This window comes from Microtus pennsylvanicus, chromosome 12 (genome assembly GCF_037038515.1).
Source record: "Microtus pennsylvanicus isolate mMicPen1 chromosome 12, mMicPen1.hap1, whole genome shotgun sequence".
NCBI classification, from domain to species: Eukaryota; Metazoa; Chordata; class Mammalia; order Rodentia; family Cricetidae; genus Microtus; species Microtus pennsylvanicus.
The window spans coordinates 6,232,177-6,251,815 of NC_134590.1; positions in this window are offsets into that span (position 1 = coordinate 6,232,177).

Here is a 19,639-nt window from a genome sequence, read left to right on the forward strand (position 1 = left end):
GGTCAGTAAGGGATTTGGACATAAAACTCTAAGAACTGTGGCTTTGGATGGCGCTATGTAACTTATTTGTGTGCTGTTTACACTGTCCCAGTCTTCATCTCTCTACCAGCAATCACATATACTGCTCATTGTCCAGTCTTGAACAGGATCAATAATTACTGCCTGGTTAGGCAGAAGTGTTTGAGAGTAAGGGTCTTACTTATCTTTTATTTTCCTGAACCTGACATTGCAGTTTGAGTCAACTAGGTACTTATTGACAATGTTATTAAAATAAACATGGTTTCATAGGCTAAGAATATGAAGACAGAGAGAGAGCCCCTCCTCAAGGAATTCAAGCTAGTAAAAACTACTAGACTGTGACAGTTATTTGCGGTTAGTTACAAATACTGGGTGGTGACCGGTGATTGATGGTAAAAAAAAACAATAAACAGCTAAGCTCCTCCTCTTTTCAGTTGTGTCTGTCACCCAGCAATGCTGCCCTTCCGCGCTGCAACACAAACCCACACGGTGTTCATATTCTTTGTATTGACACTTCTAACCATAGCCATCAAATTAATCGGCCATTAAATGCTACCCATGATTTGAGAAGCTCTATGAGCCAGTTGCCTCTCTTGTGTTTCATTCATTCCAAAATGACTGTAAAGCAAAATTGATAAACAAAACTAATAAAACCAAGACAAGTACTTGAAAATCAAGTAAGATGCTTCCAAATAAGTTTTATTCAAAACAACTGAAAAGCAAACATTTCTGTTAGAAAACTGTGGTGTTGTCTACGGAATGGTACACGCCCTCTATGTCAGAATGTGACTGTCTTTGTAGAAAGTGCTCCCCGGGGAAGGAGTTCAGCTAAAATGGGGACAAACTATGTGAAGGCACAGAAACAGTGACAGCTGGAAGACAAGGAGAAGAAACTGAACCACATTTCCACGTTAACTTCTGTCCTTAGGCCCCAAAGCACCCACTATGGATTTGCTAGGGCGGCCAAGCCAACTGATGCATACGGGGATTTCAGCTAGAGTTCAAGAAGTAACTTCAAACGCACATCCATTGGGAGGAGCTAGCGATTTTGATGGGTGCAAAAGAGCAGGAATCCTTGACCTACTGGACACCCTGGAGTGGCAAAGGGCAACAGTGCTCCAGGGGACAATGACCAAACGTGTGACACCCACTTTGTGACACCTAGGGAACCTCAGATGCCATCGCAGGATGACTTTGAGTTGGATGAAAAGGTTTCTGCTTGGGATGCTAAACATCCAGGGGGCAACACATTTATCTGTAGAAAGAGAAGAGCCTGGTTCCCAGAAAAGAGAGGATTTGAAATACTAGGGAGGACAAAAGTTCTCATTAAGTACATTGGTGCCCAGGAAGCAGTCCCTTGTGCTCTCCCCCCACACACACACTACCCCAAACATACATAGTTTACTCATGCTTGGGTAGTGAGGTCTCATTAACCTTTGCACAGCTTGACTGACTCTATAGTCCCACCTGCTGGCAGAGCTGGGAAATAGTTAACATATTGCTTACATTTTGTACCTGACTATTCCACATGGAGCTGAACCAAGCAAGGTAGGAGGGTTTCGCTTATGACTAAAAGGAACATAGCAATGTGTGCTGGAGAGAAACAAACATTGCACACACGTGGTAATAGGTGAGGAGCTGCCTTAAAATCTGCAAATCGCCACGGGAGGAGGCAGAAATCTTTAATAAATAAATAAATTTAAAAAAAAGAAAAAATTTGCAAATCGATTTTAAAATGTATGTTGTGCATATGTATGTGATATATGTGTGTGTGCACGCATGTGCGTTTGACTGTGCGTGTGAATGTGTACAAGCACATGTGTGCAGAGGGCAGAGGGAAATGCCAGGGTCCTCGGACACTTTGCATTTCTAGTTTTTTGAGACAGGGTCTCTCACGAAACCCGGAACTCACGGGTCCAGCTAGACTGGCTTGTCAGCGAGCCCCAAGGGTTGTCCTGCCTCAGCCCCTCTTCTCCATCTAGTGCTGGGATTACAGATGCTCAACAGCACACCTGACTTTGTGTCCTGAGAACTAAACTCAATCCAACAGGTGCAAAGTGAGCACTTCTAATACAGCTACCCCTAGCCCAAACTGCTCTTTTCATAACCCAGGAAGAGACAAGAGTCTATTCAATTTCTACATCCATACTACTATTAAAATCAACAGAACTCCACTGTCTTCCAAATCTGTGCCAGGTTTTCCATGGAGACTGAGTGTGCCAGTGTGTGTGTGTGTGTGTGTGTGTGTGTGTGTGTGTGTGTGTGTGTGTGTGAGAGAGAGAGAGAGAGAGAGAGAGAGAGAGAGAGAGAGAGAGAGAACATTTCAAACAAGCTTTCCTCCTTTTTCTCTACAATTCAATATGGGGATGCTTTCACACAAAAACAAACAAACAACAAAAAAGTCTTACTGCAAGCCAACAAAAATCAGTCTGACGTTTATTGAAATGAGGCAAAGGTAACTTTACCATCTCCTTAGATGTATCTACTGTTCAAAGAACTGGGTACTTTAGAAGTCTCACGTAAACCTGAATTCAGAAAAGCAAACATTGCCTGTTAGCTAACCCTCCCTTATGGTAATGCTACCTAACACATAACCCCATCTCAGTGGCTCCCTACCACAGATATTCCTTTTAGCCTACAGGCTGGCCAGTGTGGGTCTGCACTGGGCTGTGGGCCAACCCCAGGCTCTGGTTTGTTTTCTGCGCCTCTTATCGTGTGACCAGCAGCTTCCCTGAACTTTCTTCCCATCAGGAAGACAGACGGAGAAATGAAAATGCCCAGCCATGCAAATGGCGTTTGGAATCTGCAAGTGGAACATCTGTGAGCATTTTCTCAGTCAAGCCATGTCGCAGCATCAAATCTGAAGTCAGTGGGGTGGGGCTGTAGAGACACCTAGTCTACTGGGAGGCCACACCAAGGCTGAGCATGTATAGTGCCATGGCACAGCGCGTGAGAAGCAGAACAGCTTGTCAGTAATTGGTAAGAGCTGCTGAGAGCATTGAGGATTAGCATAGAGTGCCCAGCCTTGCTGCCAGGTTTCTAGGAACTTTGAATATATGGTTTCTACAAACACAGCTGTGTGCCTTCTAGCTAGCACATTCAGCTTTCCTAATGGGCTGCATAACTCATCAAAGGAGCATGTCTCAAATCTTTGTCTTTTAGTTGACTGAACTGTAATATAAAATTATTCCTTTGACTTTTATTAAGAGATTTTATTAAGCTAATAAAACTAATCATATATGCCAACTAGACATTTATATATCATCTGGTTGCCAACCGAAGGTATAAAGGAAATTCCCGAAACAAGCTCAGGGCCATCACAATATGTTAGGTGAAGTGGAGGTAACCCCAACATCACACTTTTTTAGTTCAATCTATTATTGAAATGATTGGAGAATTTATGAATGTTGCTGGAAATTGAATTCTGAAAGGGAAATACCGAAACATGACTTTGCCATTGATTGGGGGAAGGGTGGTCAGGAATCACAGATACAGAAGATGCACAACACTTGGGAGGCAGAGACAGACAGATCTCTGTGAGTTCAAGGACAGCCTGGTTAATAAAGTGAGTTCCAGGACAGCCAGAGCTATACACAGAGAAACTCTGTCTCTGAAAAAAAAATATAGAAAGAAACAAAAAAGAAGAGATGAGAGAAAGAAAATTAATGTATTGGAATATTCATGAAAAATAAAATAAAACTGTGTTGGACCAAAATTATCTCAGGGCTTGTACCTCGAGGCCTATAGGACAGAAAAAAGCCTAGCTCAAGTTTGTGTGAGGATGAGACATCAGAAACTAGGTAGACACCCCTACAGCCAGGGGGAGGGTGTGGCTGCCTCTCATTGGCTGGAGGTACCCTTACATCATAGGATGTTGCTTAACCTTTATAATCAGACTCTCACAATAATAAACTGAGTTCCTGCTTTGACTCTACTCCCTATCGCATCTGATTGTCCTGTGTTGTGGGGCTGTGGGAATGGGGGGATAGCACACTCACCTTTCCCTGGGGAATAAGGAGGCTCAAGAAGTCTAGCAAAACTGAAATACTCAAAAGTTCTCTTTCTATTGCACTCCTTGTTTTCCTGTTTGTATTTTGTCTCCCAGAGCTGTTTCATTAAACAAGTCATCGTTAACTTATCCTTGTCAGGCAGAATAACTGGAGTTGTTCTCATACAAAGGCATAAGTTGCTTTCACACACTGCAAATCTTAAGAAACACAGGAAGCTGGCACAGGCAATGGAGAATGTCCTCACTCAGAGTAGGAACTGGGGCCTCCAGAAATGTTCTGTGTCCATGTGCAGGGTTTCACCACTAAAGCACAAACCCATAAGCCGGCATTCGCACTTCAGACTACATACTTCCTCCTTCTGTAGATGAAGGGCGTCATTCCTAACAGAAAACCTGTAATTTAGAATAGAATCTCTGAAACTAGTGTCAGGATAGAAAAATAAATAAATAAATCTAAGAAAATAGCAGGTGTTGATGTCTAGGTTTGAATACTCTTTAGTTGTAGGTGGCAAGATCTGAGAGACTAATGAGGTAAACTCAGGCCAACCAAAACAAAAACAAGCAAGTAAAATAGATATATGTGCATTGTATTTCTTCTATAATCAGCATTTATTTTTAAAATATTTAGCCTTTCTCCTCTGCTCCACTGCATTCTAATGGTTCTGCAGGGAATTCTTTTGCCGGAATTCCACCCTTCTCTTTCCCATTGCCTTTCAGAGTTGACTGCTTGAGTACTAAAGAATCCATGTCAGCATTTTTCCCCAATGGTTGCTACTTTTTTTCAATCACTTGGGACATATACAGATTGTTGCTTTGGTTTAAATGAAGAATATTATTTCCAACAATACTTTTCTACATTTTTTTAAGAAAAGGAAGTTTTCTTCTTGGTGTCTCCATTCTTATTCCTTCCTTAACTTATTGGACATCTATTCAACTATCTGTCCACTCATTAAGTTAACACATATTTAGTAAACATACACTACACACAAAGCATTGCATGAAGTGCTCCAGGAAAACATAGGTGAAAACTTGGATACAGGATGTCCCCAAAACCTTGTATATTGAAAGCTTGGTTCCTATTTGGTAAGAATATTGTGAAGTAATTGGATTGTGAGGGTACAGTCTTCACTGGTCAGATCACTCTGTGATGATTTTGATGAATGAACTACTAGGAAGTGACCTTCAGCTGGAGGAAGCAGGTCACTGGGGCATGACTTTGGAGACTTATCTTCTCCCTAAAATGTCCCCTCCACATCCCCATTGAAATGAGGGATGAATAGCTTTCCTTTGCCATGTTCTTCTATCGTGTTTCTTTCCTGCCGGTCATGAACTGAGACCTCTAAAACCATGTGCCAAAGCAAACTCTTCCTGCCTGTTTTCTGCATGCTAAGAGTAGCAACCCACATTTTTGCATGTATCATCATCTAAGCATGTATCTTGATGCCCAATTATACTCAAAAGTCTTATGTGATTATGGTCACAGTCCCGAAGTAGCCAACATGTATATTATCCAACAGAAACATTAGCAACTAATTAATGCCTTAGGCTACCGATTACAGACTGTATTGAAGAGGACATGGCGGGCAAAACCAGAAGACCCGGGCTCTAGCGCCAAGCAGCTGACAGGTTGTGAAACACACTTAATTACTTGGGCTGTATAATTTCTCTTCAGAATGAAAGGCTGATGGGAGTAAGGTAAAATATGACTTTCTTTTTCTGCTCATAACCAGATGTGAAAAAACAAATTAAACGGAGTGAGTCGGCAATCCAGTGGATCTTAAGAGTGTGTTTCTGAAAGTACCTGGCATAGTATTATTAGTTTTGCATATGTATGTTGCCTTATTTCTCAGAAGCAGACATACATGACTCTTTAGGATACTGAGTTTCTTTTTGTAAACTGTAGCTGGCACAATTGGAAAGCCACTGATGTAGAAGATCCTTTGCAGCCCCAATGTTGTTTCATTCTATGGTTCTGTCTCACGTGTCACTGGCCTTGCGAATCGGCACACAACACATCTGAATCCAGATTTGATTTGGTGCAGCTCCAAACCCCAGGAGAGTAGTCTAGCGGATATTAATGCTTCCGGAAGATGGACACCTGCTTTCCTGTATCCTATCTTCTCTCGGCAACAGATGCCTATGTTTCCACAGTGGAGAAGCCAAGGTAAATTGGGATCCTTAGCTACAGCCACATCCAACGTAATAGAGAATTTTAAAAAGAGCTTCCTGGTATGTCATTGCCCAGACTCTTCTATATAGTAAGAAATACATAGATGTATACATACATAAATACTCAGATGAGATCTCAAGAAATAGATGAGTATGTAAGTAAACCACAGTGTTTAGAGAGCAGACGGCTTAATAAAACAGGGTCAACCAAACCCAGAAAGGCTCTGGGCAGAGAATTCCATGCTCTTCACAGACCTCACTCTCTAAGAATCCTGTGATGCCTGCTTCAATCTTTGCAAGAAATTAACTTGGGTATATTTTTTAAGTTAGATTTTATTTTTACCTATGCGTGTATGTGCACACGCATGTGGGAGTCCCTGGATGTCAGACGAGACTCCAGGTTCCCTGGAGCTGGAGTTACAGGCAGCTGTCAGCCACTAGACATAGAACCTGGGATCTGAACCTGGGCCCTCCGTGAGAGCAGCAGACACTCTTAACCACAGAGCCATTCCTCCATTTCGGGCTCATTGTTTCATAACTAGAGGTTGACAACACTGCCTTGGAGTAAAAGTGACTTATTCACCCGAGGGTGTGTTTGGGGATCCATCCCACCGCTGATTTTCCTCTCTGACTCATGGGAGGAAAATCCTGGGTTATCCCTGCCCACTCAGAGCCTTTAAGAATCAGCACACTCGCTCACCACATCTGAGTTCCATCCCAGATAAGCAGTACATTGCTATGCCTGGAAGTGAGAGTTGTGTGATACCTTTGAAAAACACGCTCTGTCTCTTAGCTATTTTGTCTATACAGAGACTGAAGACCACTTGGGTATGATTTATGCAGTGATCTAGGTCTCCTTGAATACAAAACTCTACAGATGCTCAAATTTACTCATATCCCCCTATATAGCTGAAAACAGCTGTAAACTCCTTAGAACAACTAAACCCGAGTCAATACCACCTAAAAGCTTGTCATTCTGTGATTCATATGATCAAAAAACAGTCAATATATGTTCATCACAGAGGCAATATTTTCTTACATATTTTCTGATCTATGGCTAATTGAGCGACACCTACAGAATTAAGAGATAATCAGTGAACCAAAGATACCAGAAAAAAGAGGACAAAGAGAAGTGAAATTCAAGCAGAGCCAGCGTGTGTGTGTGTGTGTGTGTGTGTGTGTGTGTGTGTGTGTGTGTGTGTGTGTAGAAACTGAACTATAAGGGAAACAATGGAACTATTGAGAGCTATTGGCAGAGTTTGAGGTTCTGCAGGGAGATATGGTTCCAGGTACCTAGATAATAACGGAATCTCTCCTCCACCTAGGCTCTGGGTTGGATTGAGCTGCTGGTGTTTAAGTCCTTATACGACGAACTACAGGCCTATGTGTGCAGACATCATCCATCATAGGTTCGAGTAGTAGAAGCAGCAGCAGCAATAGAGAATGTTAACTCTTTCCTGGCCTGAGTGTTTAGTCCATGATGAGAGGTTTCAGGCAGGCGAATTGTGGTTTAGCTATCACAGAACTTTGTCACAAAGTGGTGAGGTCTCCAGATTGCATGACAACGGGACACCGCTTTAATTTAAACAGCCCTTAATAGAAAACAATAGACCTAGTTCTGATTTAAAAACAAAACAAGTAAATAGTAACCACAGAGAGATTTCTCTCTTGGTCACGAGAACAGACATTAATGAAGACAGTATCGATGGGATGTCCCATCCAGTAGATGACATTTGTCACACTGAAAGAAAGGCAGAGAGCCACACTACCCTTTATACACTCACTAATACCTCCTCATCTGTTTCACTCAAAACTCTCCTGAGAATAAAAGGCGGCAGCATTTACAGTGAATTGAGCAAGAATTAGACTTCTCTTTCTACTGTATTTAACGGGTAAAAGTAGTCAATTATCTCAATCAGCTTTGCTGATTTCAAAAAGTTTAAGGAAAATTACCATTGATTAATCATGAAACACATTTACCTTGTGAACCTCAGAATGAATTTAATTTCTCAGTTCTTGTGCAGTATTAATTCCAGACTTCGTCCTTCCTTTCATGTGGCTGTATTGAACCCACTGCAGCCAGACACTACAGAGACAGAACAGCACCATGGAGGGAAACAGGGCTGAGACACCGCCTAACTTTTTGAGAATCTAGTGTGGCTAAGAAAGTAAGTACTACAAATAAAAACAAGCAGGATGCCGATTTCTAGAATCTTCTTTTTCTCTTTTTACAGAAAACCTATGTGGTCACATGTGTAATTACATAAACAGTTTATTTTCATCTCTGAAGACTAAAATTAACCTTCTTGAAAGATATATATTTAATATATTATATAAATATAATATACAATGTAATCTATATTGAAACTAAAAAAGATAAATGGATGACCGTTACAAACAGTATTCATGATAGAAGATTAATACATCTCTCAACATTTGCTGATCTTGTAGTTCAAATTCAGTAATGTCTGACTATCTTATTGAAGACCAGATATTATAGAAAATGAAGACAACAAAAAGGTATTCATAAAAAGAGTGTAAAATCCATATATATGTATTAAAATATTCAGATTTATTTTATCATATACATATTTAATACAGATATATATGTATTAAAATAAGCACAAGAAGTCTGTTGTCTTTTAGGTGGCTGAGAAATGGTGAATAACTTCAGTTATATAAGCTACAGGCAAGATATTATAAAGCACAGTTAGTTGCTGAATTGGAAAAAGTAAAATAACCTTTTCCTTGATAATTGGTTTGCTTCTCAGGAAGTCATAAACCAGCAGAACTCCTAAATTAGAGAAAACTTTAATTATCCACTTTGAACAGCAATTTAAAAATCAAAGTGCGATGTACTGCACTCTCAGAGATAGAATTGCATCCTTGAAGGATGCAGGTGGGGCTGCGTCTCCCCTCTGGGCCATAGCCTTCCTCCTTCATTATCCATGGACACTAATATGGCCTCAGGTCCCACAAAGTCCACCTGGACACTGCATTCCCCTCAACCGACTACGGAATTCACTTGAGTAGAGAATTGCTATGTATTCTTTTAGCTGTATCGCTTTGATTTCCATGCCTTGTAGAAAGCCAGTTCAAGAGCATTGCTAGTGATGAGCCTTGGAAGCAGAAACAGGCTGGCTTCGCCACAACGCAAGGTTTGGATTTCAACAAATTTTAGACTAACGGTGTTACTTACGATGCACACTAAATCTTGTGATATAGTAGAAGCATTTGTACTTTTACATTTTTGAGTAGGAAACTAGGGCCCAAGGTGGCACTTTGAGATGACAGGGAGGACTCAAGAACTCTTGTTCAGATGACCAGAGTAAGAAATGACATTTGTCCCCAAGATGCAGGGCTACAGCCAGAGGCTGAAAGGGTAGCAGAAAATTCCTCTACCTGTAAATTTTAATGTAACAACCATATATGGAACATACACACACACACATATACACACACACGCCTCTAAGTGTGATTCAATTAATGTCTGATAGTGAATTAATTATTTACACAGATAGTTTCCTTGGGAATCCAGGCAAATCTCACTCTGACTATACTCAATTTATTGTTCCCGAGATTTTTTCAATTTTATGTTGAGATATAATTTATTTACGTAACCACTCAATGACTTGGTGAATGCATTCTGGGTGGCCAGGGCCAGTGTCATGGGTTTGTGATCTGTGCTGGACACAGGAGAGAATAATCAGAGAAAGGGTTTGCTCGCCGCCACGCAGGAAATCCATAAGTGCTTTTCTAGGATTAATCTTCATTTCTTTGTGTGTGTGAGCTTGTGTGTGTGAGCTTGTGTGTGTGTGTGTGTGTGTGTGTGTGTGTGTGTGTGTGTGTGTGTGTGTGTGTGTGTGTGATGACCATGAAAAACATAAGAGGGCATAAGCTTCCCTGAAACTGGAGTCAGTAGGTAGTTCTGAACCACCTGATGTGGGTAGGTGCACAAACAGCTCCAAACATCCTCTGGAAGAGCAGCAAGCTCCCACTGAGTCTTCTCTAGTCCCTCTCAAAAGCCCTGTAATAAGAAGCCATTTTGATTTTGCACCATGTCTTGTGTGTAACCCACACCCTATCTAAATATAGAACACATTAATAGCCCAGACACTCTCTCATATTCTGTTATTACAGTTACCTTCACCAATTCTAGAGCTTTCGGAACGGTGTGTTCTACTTTAAAGGGCCTTGCCTCCAGAGGACCCAGGAGCATTTTCAGTCTAAAACCACAGTGCGTGCGTGTGTGTGTGTGTGTGTGTGTGTGTGTGTGTGTGTGTGTGTGTGTTTGTGTGTGTCTATGTGTTTTTGTGTATGGAACTCTGTCTACTCTCTCTCTCTATCTCTATCTCTGTTCAGATTTCCTACCTGGCTTTACTCTGCTAAGCCATTGGCCAAAACAGCTTTATTCATCAACCAATAAAAGAAACACATACATATACAGAAGGCCATCCCACATTGTGTGTGTGTGTGTGTGTGTGTGTGTGTGTGTGTGTGTGTATGTAATATAATGAGAGCTTAATAAACTTTCCATGTCCGAGAAATGGAAAACGAGAAATGCCCTGACCTCCAACATCTGCCTCTTCAAGGTTAATGCTTTAAGTACATGTCTACTTTTCTTTGAATAATTCTGAGATATTTCACTTTTAAGTATAGAAAACTTGAGAATAAATTGGAAACATACATCTAAGTATATGTTTATCCACTTCTATATTAAATTACTATAAATAAGTACAAAGTATTATCTTTGGGGTTTGTACAATCACTTTTCTTTTGAGACAAGATTCCACTTTGTAGACCAAGCTGTCTCAGAACACAGTACAGCCCAGCCTGGCTTCAAACTCAGGATCTTCCTGCCTCGGCCTCCCAAGGGCTTGCATTGTAGACGTGTGACCTCACCCCTATCTTTTACATTTATTTTTTAGTAGTTACCATTACATTTTATTTTAATAGATGCTTATGAGGCCATCACACAAGTGCGTCAACCTGGCCACGCTGGCTTAGTCCCAGAGGCAGTTCATCTTCCTGTTAATCCCAGGGTGCAGACTAACAGGATTAACAATAACAGCTTGGCAAGTGAGCCCAACAGCAAGGACTTACCAAGCACTTATCACCGGGATATGTGCCAGGACCTTCCCGCGTGTGTAAGACATAAGCTGGTGACTTGGCCATTGTTGTTTAGAAAAATGACTATCGTGTTGCAAGCCTTATTCCAGGGTGACTAAGAAAAAGCACACAGAAACCTTATCATAATGCAGAACAGAAACTGGGCCTCAGCAAACATGGTAGCCTTTTAACCAACATCGCCACGGCCTCTTTGAAGATAAAGGATTCACGTCTTGCAGAAATTGATGAACTTCCCATGAGGGGAGGGTGCTGTTGTCTGAGGACACTAAGCCAGTCCTTCTGAGTCTAGATTCCTTGGTTGAGTCTGAAATATGCTCTTGCAGAATGACAAGGTATGTGTTTCACAGTTCTGAACATAAGCCATAGTTACACAGAATGAATTGTTCTTTTCTGAAAATAACTGCCACAGGGGATGGAGTTTGCCCCAAAGCCTGTTTATCTTCTAGCACCATTGTTTTCTCTGCAAGCCTCATCAAGTAACTTCTGCATGGTTTTCAGCCAGTAGTGGACTGGGCACAGCAGCTTTTTCTGTTGTTTTTGCTAAACATACTCAACTGAAATACAACGAAAGACTCATTTAGCTGCTGCTTGCACAGGCAAAGTTTGGAACCAGATTGACCTGAGTCAGGGCCTGCTGGGGTAGGAGGGTTAGTAGTATTTACTCAACAACGATAATGCAAAACATTTCTATTCTTTGTATACAGGTGACATCTCTATGCTGGTCTTTTAAAAATCAATACAAATTTTGCATATTATTTGTCTTTAATTTTGTAAGTTTCATGTTGAAAATCCAGTGTCATGCTGGATATCTGTCTTCTCTTTGCTCCTCAGATCTACTCTGCACCCTTCCCACTGTGGGATATTGACCTGACAGAATAGCAAGCAAATTACCTAGTGTTCTCACCTTCGGCTCTCCCCTTTGGGCAGCATTCTGCATGGAGCAGAGAAGGAGGGGAGGCCAGGCATTTGTGCCCTCCATTCTCTGGCTCAGCTTGCATAAGCACTATCTTTGTCCTGCAGGCTCTTTCCCTACAGGTCTCCCCCCCACCCTTTCCCCACTGGTTCAGGAGCCTGGGAGCCGTAGGTTTCTGGCAGCCAGTGTTACCCAGGTATCTCACTCACCCTGGTTTATTTATCTATGCTATTTACTTCTGTTTAGGCTGCCCAACATGATGCACCCAAGTCTGCTCCGGAGAGACAGAATACAGAGAGATATTCCCATGAAATGTTTCTGAGACAGAGACAAAGATTTCAAAATACGAACTGCATTAAGGGAAATTTTATGTCCAGGGTGTCCATGGTTATCAATAATCCCCAAGTGGAGGGAATTCTGAGCAAGCTTTCTTAAATATTTTTTTTCTCAAAAAAAATTGTATCTGTCACAATCATGAAAGATTGGAGGCAGGGTTTTAGTGGGCTGATGAAAAAGTGCTGGGTAAGAAGGCTGCTATGACCAGATCCTTCCCTGTGCTGAAAGGGAAGATGCAGAGCCGAGAGTTCCACGGCAGCCCAGTGGTGGTCACCAGCTGTGGGGTCCACCGCTTCTTCTGCCCCCTCCCCGCCTGTCACTCACCATCACTGACTTCTGTCTCTATTCTGGCCACTTGATGTGTGATGAGAATAGCCAGCCACTTTTCTGGAATGAGCTAGGAGACAGATACTTCTACAGAGTCTTTCACTGTCTTCCAGGGTTAGGGTTAGGTTATTTCTTCAGAGCCTCTGGGTCCCGGCTTCAATGAGAACAGAGTTTAATATCTGTTTTTCCTTTCCGTCATTAATTAATCCCCAGTATGTTATGAACTATTTTTGTTGCTTTGGATCAATAGCTGGGTAGGGGAGTTCCAGTGATGATGTTGTTTGTTTTCACATTTAATATTGCTTAGGAAAGTGAACCTTGCCAGCCATCTGAGGGCCAGCTTAGCAACCAGATGTACAGACTATTTATTCTGCTGGATTCAATTCCACTCATTTTACTAATGTGTGTCTGTCTTTCAAGATATGTTGAGACTCTAAGTAGGTTCGAGTCCCACTAAGTACTAAGTTTGCCATGATTTCTCTGTTCTCAGATGTATGTACATATCTAGCTATAAATGACATTCAACTCGAAAGCATCAGATCTGGATGTAAAAACTGCTGATTTGGTCCCCATTGCCCTTCTCACTGGTAGCTGGGTATTAACCAAAAATTATGGATTCAATCTGACCTATAGGTGGGGACAGCCTTAGACTAAAACCATGAGGGATTGAAGAATATCACTGATTATTCCCCTTTGTGGTCTCCCCTCCCATGAGGCTACCTCTGCCTCTGATTCCAGAACTTGAGCCACTGTGTATAGCGCAGCGGAAGCCCAGAGATGTGCCTGAGAGTGAAGTTCGAGGGTGAAGGCTCCACAGGCCACCCATTTGGGCCTAAACTCCTGCTAGCTGGGAAGGCTAGGTTCTTGTGCTATGGTTTTATCATTAAGGGAGTAATAATGGCTTCCACCTCATGGCATTGCTGCCGGGTTTTACATGACTCACAGAAACAGATGACTAAATGATTAGCATAATCTTAGGACCTCCGAGACTTGCATTCAGTCTTCTTTTTATAACTATAATAGTTTAAATCCAAGTCCAGAGAGAGATAGAAAACAACTCAAAATATTCAGACTTGAGATATTTAAAAAAAATAGAGAGAGACTGAGATCTAGGAGAAACACTGAGGAGTTTGAAGACTCTGGCATTCCCAACAATGGCAGCCATTACCACCCATTACACTCCAATCACTTAAGCCCTGGGCTATGGCCACACTCAGAGCCAGAGAAGAGGAACTATATGATATTAGCCGCTTGACCTGGGAAGTCAGAGCCCTGGAGAGAATAAGGAACAGTTCTCCAGCTTCTCTGCCCTCACTCAGGATCCTGCAGGTGCCTTTCGGTGGAATCTTGGCAGTGACATTCACAGGACAGACTTCTCAGGGAATACAGAGAGGACAATGAGCATAGAAAATGGATCTCAGAAACAGACCTAGCCATCCCTGGCCAGGAAGTGAGTCATCAGTAGGACGAGAGTTGCATCTGTGACCTGGGCAGCTCCCCAAATGCCCACTCAGGACTGGCTGCCCTGGAATTGAGCCCCAAGGGCTCCAGGTCCTGGCCTTTCCAAGTAAACTTCCCCAGAGTCAGCCTGTACTTTTTGACCCTCAAACTGGGTCCACAGGGAAGACATTCTGCACAGGCTGCTTTCACATCTGTTATTTTTGGCAATCTTAGTGGCCAGTTTTTTTCACAGCCAATCAGGCCATCTATGAAAAACTGATCCAATTGAGCAATAGGATTACTGAAGTCACCAGTGTTGACATTTTTTTCTCTGCATTGGTTTTGGTTATGAGTCTAAGACGGCAATTGTATTGAAAAGGGAGAATTTTTTTCAGATGCTAAGAAATAGAAAATAAAGAAATAAACTCTGAGCAGCAATTCCCCACAAGCCTCTTGCCATTCTTAACGTTTTCCAAGTAAAGGCACAGATAGCTCCTCACCCCAGACAATGATTGCAAGGGTGATTGTAGAGTCATGGAAGACAACTTTTCACACTAAGGTAGAGGACTACAGTGTTTACTTCTCACTACACCCAAACACGTGATTCCCCAAATTCAGCATCGACTGGATCAGTCAACCCTGTAATATGTGTCTATCATCTGATCCTGTTCATGTCACCTGGTGGGAACCCAGGGTCAGGGACTGGCAGAGAAGTCTGATGATCTGTCATAGGCAGTGAGGCTGATAAACAAGAGAATAAATTAAATAATAAGCTGTGCTCTGTCTCTAGCCCAGGAGACCAGGTCTTTTCTCCAACATACTGTGAGTTCTGTTTGTGTATTCCCAGATTCTGTATGGTGATGCTCTTGTCCCATCTGTTAGAGTATTTGGTGGTGAGGGCGTTTGGAATCAGGTAAGAGGAAAACATACATTTTCCAACAGTAAGACGTTCCAATGGTAGGGATGCCTGCTATCATTTGAATGTGTCCCCCAAAATCACAGGTCAGACTCTTTATCTCCGTGCAAGAAAAGGTTATGGCATGGGACCGTGGTGGGATGTTTTTAGGTTGTGAAAACTTTGCTCTTTCTATTTTTCTCTTTTTTTTACCAAGATCTCATGTACCTTTGGCTGGTCTCCAACTAACAATGTAGCTGAAGGTGACCTTGAACTTCTGATCCTCTTGTTTTCCCCTTCCAAGTGCCAAGATTACAGGCAAACTTCATTACATCAGGTTTATTCTGCCTTGGGAACAGAATCTAGTGTCATACTGTCATACATGCTAGGCTGGCATGCTACCATGAGCCACATCTGTATCCCTAAGGTCTGTGCTGTGTGAGTGGATTAATGGGCTGTCTGACTGTCTGCCTGTCTATTCTCTCTCTCTCTCTGTCTCTCTCTCTCTCTCATCTATCTTTACTGAACTTTCAATATCCGTGACTATGAGATATATGCTTCCCTGTCTATGGTGTTTCTGTCACAGTGGCCTTAGCTGACCAAGTGTCAGAGCAGTAACCTATCTGGTCATGATGCAGATAAGGTACAATCTCAATGTGGTCATGGTGGTTTTGAGCATCTTTAGCTAGTTTAATAGTCAGGACTCTTTAGATAATGACTGGCGCAGCAGACATGCCTAAGGAGGGCTTATGTATCTAAGTGCTTTGTCTGCATCCATATCTATGCACCGCATGCATGCAGTGCCCATGAAAGCCAGAAAATGGCATCAGATCCCCTGGAACTGGAGCTACAGGTGGCTGTAAGCCTCCATGTAGGTGCTGTGAATTGAACTTGGGTCCTCTGGAAGAGCAATGGATGCTCCTAAACACAGAAGAATCTCTCTAGCCAAATCAACAATTTAAAAATATTAAGATATCTTGACTTACAAAGTATAAAAACCCATATGAAATTTTATGACTGAGATAAACCATCAGCTTCACACATTACATCATTTGCCATATGTACCATTCCTAACACACACACACACGCATGCATGCATGCGCACACACAGGCACATGGACACAACACACCTACAAAAGTGCACCATACAAACATGGAAGTATACATAGTCTACAAGACTAAATTGATTGTGTCACAGAAACAATGATCAAATAAGCAAAATTTGTTTGTTTGTTTTGCATGCTGGAATGAAAGCTGGGACTGGAGTTGCAAGTTAGGCAAGCATTCTGCTACTGAGTTACAGCCCAAGTCATTTTTCATTTGTTTTGTGATAGCATCTTTCATGCAAACAAGGATGTCTTTATATGTGTATATTTTGTGTTGGCCTCAAATTCCTTATTCTCCTCCTTGTCTCCTGTGGGCTAGGATTGCAGACATGCACCATCATGCCCGGCTACCTTTTTTTAAATTAAAAGGCCTGAATGTGCTGCTTCTCAGGAGAAAATATCTGGTAAGAAACACAAGCTGCAGCTTCCACATCCACACAGCATGGTCTGATTTGATCTAAAGCTCAGGATTCACTCTGTCATTCTGATGCACATCCTTTGAGCAGCACTCACGATGCTGAACAGTGCCTAGTACTTTATGGGCCATGTTTATACACAGCGGGTTTCTGGGTCTTAAACAATTGGATTTGGCAGAGATTCAGCTTGAGGGTGAGACCGTGGATTATGGGAAGCATGACTGCTTTCCTGTTGAGCCCATTCCCTGAGTCACCCTCACATGAATGAAGTCAGGAGACAAACCTAGCACCAAGTCCTCCAAACCTAAGATGGCAGTGGGGATTCTATAACCATGCTTCAGCATGTGCAAGTGTGGCATGGCCTTTATTTTTTCATTCCTTATGATGTTTCCCCATCTCTGAAGAAGAAAATAGCATAACTGCATATATGAACGGCCTGTGGCACCATAAAGTGCTATACCCTTACCACGAAAGGGAAAAAGAGATAAAAAATAGAGGTATACAAATGCAGAAAATAAAACCAGTATACTGAAGATCTAACCCTCTTTTACATCAAAATAGTACCACCTTGGAACCAGAGAGATGACTCAGGAGTTAAGAGTGTGTGCTGTTCTTGCAGAGGACCAGGTTTTCAATCCCAGCATGCATATTGGGTGTGTGGATCCTAAGACCCTGCAACTCCAGTTCCGTGGGATCTGACTCACTCTTCTGCTTTCTGTGGGTACCAGAACATATGTGGCATATACCCCACACACATACACCTAGACATACACATATACAGAGTGACACACCAACACAGAGAAACACATGCACATACATACAAACAAAAAAACATACAGAAATACACATACATACATACAAAAACATAGATATAGAAACACATACGTACAAAAATACAGATATACACAAAGATACAGACACACACACAGTCATACACATTCACACAGAAACATATACAAAGATAAATGCACACACACACAAATAAAAAACAAATCTACATTTTGACATACAGTTATGCTAGCACCATTTGTTGAAGATGCTTTCTTTTTTCCATTGTATAATTTTAGCTTCTTTATCAAAAATCAGGTGTTCATAGGTGTGTGGATTAATATCCAGGTCTTTGATTTGATTCCATTGATCAACCTCTGTGTTTTTATGCCAACATCAAGCTGTTTTCATTACTGTGGCTCTGTAATAGAGCTTGACATCAAGGATGGTGATGCCTCTGGATGTTCCTTTATTATACAGGATTGTTTTGGCTATCCTAGGTTTTGTGTTTTTCCATATAAAGTTGATTATTGTTCTTTCAAGGTCTGTGAAGAATTGTGTTGGGATTTTGATGGGGATTGCATTGAATCTATAAATTGCTTTTGCTAGAATTGCCACTTTTACTATGTTGATCCTATCTATCCAAAAGCATGGGAGATGTTTCCATTTTCTAGTATCTTCTTCAATTTCTTTCTCCATAGACTTAAAGTTCTTTTCAAATTGGTCTTTCACTTCTTTGGTTAGTGTTGCCCCAAGATATTTTTATGTTATTTGTGGCTATTGTAAAGGTGATATTTCTCTGATTTCCCTCTCAGCTTCATTATGATTTGTGTATAGAGGGACTACTGATTTTTTTGAGTTGATCTTGTATTCTGTCACATCACTGAAGGTATTTATCAGCTCTAGGAGTTCCCTGGTAGAGTTTTTGGGGTCACTTATATACATGATAATATCATCTGCAAATAATGAAAGTTTGACTTCTTCCTCTCCAATTTGATCCCCTTGATCTCCTTTTGTTGTCTTGTTGCTATTGTTAAACCTTCAAGAACTATGTTAAAGAGATATGGAGAGAGTGGACAGCCTTGTCTTGTTCCTGATTTTAGTGGAATCGCTTTGAGTTTCTCTCCATTTAATTTGATGTTGGTTGTCGGTTTGCTGTATATTGCTTTTATTATATTTAGATATGTTCCTTGTACCCCTGATCTTTCCAAGACCTTTTTCATGAAGGGGTGTTGGATTTTGTCAAATGATTTTTCAGCATCAAATGGAATGATAATATGGTTTTTTTCTTTGTTTATTTATATGGTGGATTACATTGACAGCCTAGGGACTGGAGAAATAACTCAGCAGTTGAGGGCACTTGCTGCTCTTGCAGAAGTTTCAGGTACGGTTCTCAGCACCCACATGGCAGCTCACAATCATTTGTAACTCCAGTTCCAGGGGATGCAACACCTTCTTCTGACTTCCATGAGTACCATATCACATGTGGTACACATACACACATGCAGACACATACACACAAGTAAGTAAATCCTAAATGTATTAAAAATGGAAGCCTATAGAACACATGTGAACCTTAGAATTTCAAATGAAGAAGACTTTGTTTCTACTGCCTTGATAAACACAAGGAAGTAACCCATAATATCTATCTGTTTTCTTCTTTATCTCAAACAACTAGCTCAGGTTAACCTTCCTTCAAACTTAAAGCAGCATACATAATTCATAGGTTCAAGTTTACACATATTTCCAGATGTGGAGGTTACCTCCAGACAAAATGTCCTGGAAAACAAACCTTCCTGTATTGATCCAGTTTTCAGACAAGTTCGTGGAAATTTTCCAAGCCTAGCCAGCTCCTCTCTTGCTTCACAGAACCTCAAGAGACTGTATGGATTAATGGAAAATTTATCACCACAGATGCGAGAAAATATGGTTGACTTCTGAGCCAGGCTGTTTCATAGGCTGCAGGCCATTTAGGGCCCAGTGGTGGGTTCTTGGGATAGAAGGCTTTCTGTTCTCTTTTAAACTTTATATTAACTACTGTTAGCTCTAGTAAGACAGGTGTCTTTTGAGCAGTGAGCTCATGTACAGACATGTCCTTACTCATGCATAAAG